Genomic DNA, 6,092 nt, shown 5'->3' with positions numbered 1-6,092 from the left:
CATTCCCCTCTCATTAAGTACATATTTGATGCTCAGCAGATGCACATAGCAGGGAGTTCCCTCATATTTCTTAAGCTTTGCACACCTCAGTATTCCTTAATATCACATGTTAGCCATGAATCCAACCTGCTGCAAGAGAAATACATTTTCTACAGTTATGAGTAGGACATTTCATTCTCTTCCTATCCCAAAATTTCAGGGATAATTATTAATAATCATTAATAATTATAATAATTATTAATTATAATCAGGGATTATTAATACAGGATTTTATCCCATTCTAGAGGTATCATAGAACCATAGAGTTGGAAAAGTCCAGCTGTCCAGTTTCTTTTATAGACATCCAGAGAAAGAGACTCTAGCACTTCTCTAGGCAATTGGTTCCATTGCTGGATTACTCTTATGGTATATTAATCCTTTCTAATGTTCAGCCAAAAGCCATCCTTCTGCAACTTAAAACCATTAGACATGGTGCTACCTTCTGAGAGGAAGCTTGCACCCTCTTCTTCATGGCAGGCCTTGAGATATTTAAAGAGTGCATTCGTTTCACCCTTGGTCTTCTTTTCACAAGGTTGAACATGCCCAGCTAACAAGAATGGTCAAGGATCAAGGACAATGCTGACATCTCCAGGTGTTGCTGGACTGCATCTCCCATGATCCCTTGTCATTGGCTCTGTGGGCTGGAGATGATGGAAGTGGCACCCCCCAAGACATTTAGAGGCCCATGGTTGCCCACCATTGTTTTAAGGCAGGGGTTCCCAAACTTTGGTCCTCCAGATATTTTGGATGTCAGCTCCTAAAAGTCTTGACCGTTGGCCAAGTTGGCTGGACCTTCTGGGAGCTGAAGTCCAAAACACCTGGAAATCACTGTTTTAAGTCATGAAAAGGTGTAGGAAATGAGGTGGCAAAAGGTACTTCTCCACCTTCTTCTCTGCCAGCCTTGTCTACATTAGGAGGACATCAAGAGAGACCTTTTCTCCTTTGCCCACCAAGCCTGGTTAGAATGATAAATAAAAGAGAGACTTTTTGGTAGTAGCCTCATAGTAGAGATGAAATCTTCCTTCAGATCCCAAATTTCTAGCATTGCAGTCCCTTAAAATTTAACCATTTAGAAATTCAGTTTAGGAATCCAAGGGGGGTGGAAATTAAATTTCCCAAGCAAATCAAATAGAAGTGTTCTAGATGTGAACCATTTTCAGTATCTCGCTCTCTCCAATGCTTGATGTCAATTGATCAATCATTTTATTGCGGTTAATGACCATATTAAAATGCAATGCTAGATGTTCAGGAACTAAAGGGAAATTTCATTTGGGGGGCAATATTAATATTTGTGGGAGCAGTGCCCTTATTTTGTCCCCTTATAGCTACACTCCTACATATATCTGTAAAGCACTTCCAGTGAAAGATCACCAGGCTTCTTCCTAGCAGACCTTCAAGGTTTCTTCATAGGCCTCTTTAGCTGCATCCGCACTGCAGAAAAGATGCAGTTTGACACTGCTTTAACTGTCATGGCTCCATCCTGTGGAATCCTAGGATTTGTAGTTTGTCATGGCACCAGAGCTTTCAAACAGCAAAGGCTGTTCAAGCAGTGTCAGACTGCATTATTTCTGCAACTGCAAATGTAGCCTTTGTTTTTTTGGTTGCTTTTCCTAGAGTTGCCTTTTGGTTTGATGTTTTTAGCAGCAGTTCCAAATTTGTGGACCACAGACAGAACTGAATGGTAAAAGATTTACTCAGCCCTCCGAATTTAATACATGGATTGATTTATTTAGAGGAGCTGCAACTTGTTCAGCCCAGTTTAGGTCTTCGGTTTGCCTTCAGCCTCTGAAATGCATATAAGAAGGACAGCAACCCTGGCTTTCAGTTAAGCTTTTGACTCAAGATTAAGCTTCCATTCATATTGAAAGAGTTGGGCATCTTTTTTTCGTTCTCCATTCTGATTTCCATTCACACCGATGCGCTAATGCAAAGCTTCAGATCCATGGCAAAATTAAAGCCATTGTAGTCAGTTTTGAATTCCCTGCTTTTCCCATTGGAGATGGGACTTCATAAAAGCGGCAGCCCTTCACATTTATGTGAAATGCTTTCGATGCTGGAAAGCAACCAAGTCAGCAGATTTTTATATGCAGGCAGATTCTTCCTCTGCTTTTGAAATATAGCCGAAAGTTGAGAAAGTTTCCTTCCTGCTCCATGAATAATGCCACTATTGTACTTACTCCTTTGTTCTACTCATTACATTCCAATCCTGCCTTTCCTCCAGTGAGATCAGGTTGGCCTCTATAACTTTCCTCCTTTTTATTTTATAGGAACAACAACCCTTTGAGGTAGAGCAGGCTGCAAGAGAAAGGTTGTCCCAAGGTGGATGCGTGAGTTGATTTTATTACAGTATTTTTATTATTTTATTATTATATTTAATTGCATTGCATTTATATATCCTGCCTTTTTCCCAACATGAGACCCAAAGAGAGTGAATCTACACTGTAGAAATAATGCAGATCGACACCACTTTAAGTGCTGTTGCTCTATCCTGTGGAATCCTGGGATTTGTAGTTTTACAACATCCTTAACCTGCTCTGCCAAAGAGAGCTGGTATCTTACAAAACTACAGATCCCAAAATTCTGTAGACTGGCACAGTTAAAGTGGTGTCAAACAGCATCATAGTCCAACTAAAGCTTATTTTGTGTACTTTTGGAAAGGGTGCACTTTTTTCTACAGGCCCTTACCCACTTTTTGTACCTTTCTCTATGTTGTCTACATGTGCCTCTGGGAAGAGAGGTGGGGAGATGCATCCAGCACCTTCCATCCATGTGGGGCTTTCAAAGCAGAAATTGCAACCGCTGCTTGGATGGGCTGAGAAGTGAAGACGAAGCAAGGCCATTGAAACATCAGGATGAAATGAGATTCCTCCCACTTCCCTAATCTAAGCAAGCAGGGATCTCTGCCTCTACACATGTTGCAGTGACAGCTATGGCTTTCATTTCCATGGGATGGTAAATCCACTCTGGGTTTTACTATGAATGTGAAAGGAGTTGCACAACCTTATTTCCCCTTCTCTTTAAAAAAAAATTGGATATCTCCTTTGACGTTCAAACTAAAACACAGAGTGGGTTCATTGGCCCACTGACATGGAAGCAACCAACCACCACTGGAGGAATAAGGGCTCAAACAGACAGGCCAAAATAAAGCTGTTTTCAGTCACTTTGGAGGTATGCTGTTTCAATGACGTATGTGTCCTAAGAGGCCGGTAGCCACGCCAAAGCCATGCCCTGATCCTGAGGACTGGAGGGCAGCTTTGGCGCAGCTTCTGGCCTCTTAAGATGCATGTGTCATTGAAACAGCATACCTCCAAAGTGACCCGAAGCAGTTTTATTTGGGCCTGTCTGTTCAGGCCTTGAGTTCAGGCCCTGAGTTCAGTACCTTTCATGTATGAGAATCATAATCATAGTGCTGGAAGGGACCTCATGGGCCATCAAAACCAACCTCCTGCTAAATGCAAGATCTCCAGCCAAAGCAATCCCAGCAGGTAGCTATCCAGCCACATTTGGAAAGGGTCCAGAGAAGAAGACCCCCACCACTTTGGGTGGTGGGTCCAATGCTGAGCCACTCTTACTATCCATTGCTTCCATTGCTGAGCCACTCTTACTATCAAAACATTCCTCCAAATGTTCAGTTGAGATCTCCAGGAAAAGCGATCCCACCTAAACATTAAGAAGAACCTCCAGATGATAAGAGCTGTTTGACAATGAAAGATGCTCATTCTCAAAGAGTGGTGGAGTCTCCTTCTTTGGAGATTTTGAACAGAAGCTGGATGGCCATCTTTGATTGTGTATTCCTACATTGCACAATGGAGTTGGATTGGATGGTCTATGGGGTCTCTTCCAACTCAAGGATCCTATGGTAGATTCTGTGGAAATATCTAGTAGTACTTCCAACCACTTGACCTGGTCACTTATGCCTCTCCTGAATCTACTTCCACTTACCATATACCAGGGGTAGGCAACCTGCGGCCCGCGGGCCGGATGCGGCCCGGCGAGGCCTTGGGACCGGCCCCAGCCCGGTCCTATTGCCGATTGCCGCTGGGGCCTTTTGGGGGCAATTGTCTATAGAAGCCTCAGAAACATGCATTTATATTAACATTTTTTAAAAAATCAGAAAATTTTTTCGCGTGTCCTCCATTTTTTTAAAAAAGTGTCTTCCATTTGAAAATTTTGTCCTACATTTGTCCTGGTTTATTTATATATTTAATTTAAAAAAAATATTTAATTATTTATTTTTTGGCTTCGGCCCCCCAGTTGTCTGAGGGACAGCAACCTGGCCCCCGGCTCAAAAAGATTGCCTACCCCTGCCATATACTATACATATACTACAAGTCGACCTCATGTATAAATCGAGGGCAGGTTTTGGGGGCCAAAATTATGGATTTTGATATGACCCTTGGATAAATCGAGGGTAAGACTTAAGGGCATGTAACAAAGGTTGCAAAGGAAAATGGTGCCAAAGATCTTAGAAAATTCTGGCAGTCAAAGTTCTTTGTGCTCATCCTAAAGGCTGGATGGATGAGAGAGTAGAAGGGATCCATGCTTCTCTTTGGTGCTCCCAGGATGATTTACACGTGAGTATATACAGTAATTTCCTCGGATTACTCCAATTTCTAACATTATAACAAAGGGATAAAATCCTTTCTTTCTCCAGTTTCTCCCTCCCGTGCGTAATTTGATAGACCTCTCTCATTTGATAGACCTCTCACCCCTTTATCCTTCGCTCCACGTTTTTCAACCATAGACTTGTTTGCATCCGCTGCCAAATCCTCAGGACATTGCAGTCTAACTCACTACATTTTCTTCTTTGCCTGTTCTTTATGTAAAACTGTAGGACATGCCAGGAGTCCTGCTGTTATCAAAGGGGAGCATCGCTAGTCCAAGCGTTTTTCTGAAGATGTGAAACATCTTCGTCTTAACATTAATATTCAATAATGCGAAGGGACAGCTTCATTTCTCCATGAAATGTAGTCGGTTCTCAGGGTGGTTTGATAGGTAGCTACTCCAGGCATGCAAAAATGCTTTCTCTCTCTCACACACACAAACACAGACATACACAAATTCACACAAAGCACAGAGGTGACTTAAAACTACTATCAAGTGCAGATTTGGGAGCAAGCGACTCGGTTTCACCAAAAGGTTTTATGAATCTTTCGTTTATACAGATTAGCATCCGTGGGATATTTTACAGCCCAGTGAACCAAAGCAATACACCATAGCCACCTCTCCAGAAAAACAATTAGCCTGTCATCTTTAAATCCCTTTTCTAATTAAATATTCTTTATTAATTTTAAAATCAAATCAAAATCGTACATTCTTGTCTTATACATCCTATATCAGATGTTTTTATATCGTATTATTTCATTTCCCACCCAAATTATATAGTATACCTTCTCTTGTTACCTTAGTCACCCTTACTTTGAGATTATATTTACATTTACTGTTCTCATAAGTATTGCATTGTTTGGCCGATACTTCTTGTAAACCTTGTAATCCTTTGCTCTTTTGAACTGAAGAAGTGTATCAAAATAGAAAAATCAGTGATGTAAAAAAAATCTTAGACAGATTGGGTATTTTGCAAATGCATTAGCCCCTTCTTGAGATATCCCCAATGGAAAGAATGCATTGGTGGTGGTGGTGGTGAACATGAATTTAACCTCATAAATGCACGCGTTGTACCATGCTCACTATCTACAGGCAAGGATTGGCTGCTTTGCTGTGATGTTGTGGATGGGTCATCATTCTTCTCTATGGCTGCTATTGGCTTTGCTGCTCTGGTGTCACAAAGAGAGTTGGACAGCTCATAGTTTGCAATGATTTTGAGCTAAAAGCAATGACATCTCTTGGGTCTGGAGGGATAAAAGAGACCAGGGTGGCTCAGGAGCTGAGCTCAACAGGGCAAATGAAATTGCTGCAATATGATTGTAATTCTGAACCAAGATACTATCTGTGTGCTTGAGTCCCTGTACTGGGAGCAAGAAAGGGTGGTGGTGGTGGTGATGATGATGATGATGATGATGATGATGATGATGATGATGATGATGATGATGATG

Source organism: Sceloporus undulatus, chromosome 6 (assembly GCF_019175285.1).
Source record: "Sceloporus undulatus isolate JIND9_A2432 ecotype Alabama chromosome 6, SceUnd_v1.1, whole genome shotgun sequence".
In the NCBI taxonomy this organism is placed as follows: Eukaryota; Metazoa; Chordata; class Lepidosauria; order Squamata; family Phrynosomatidae; genus Sceloporus; species Sceloporus undulatus.
The sequence above is the reverse complement of the archived record's forward strand: the minus strand, read 5'-3'. Positions refer to the sequence as shown.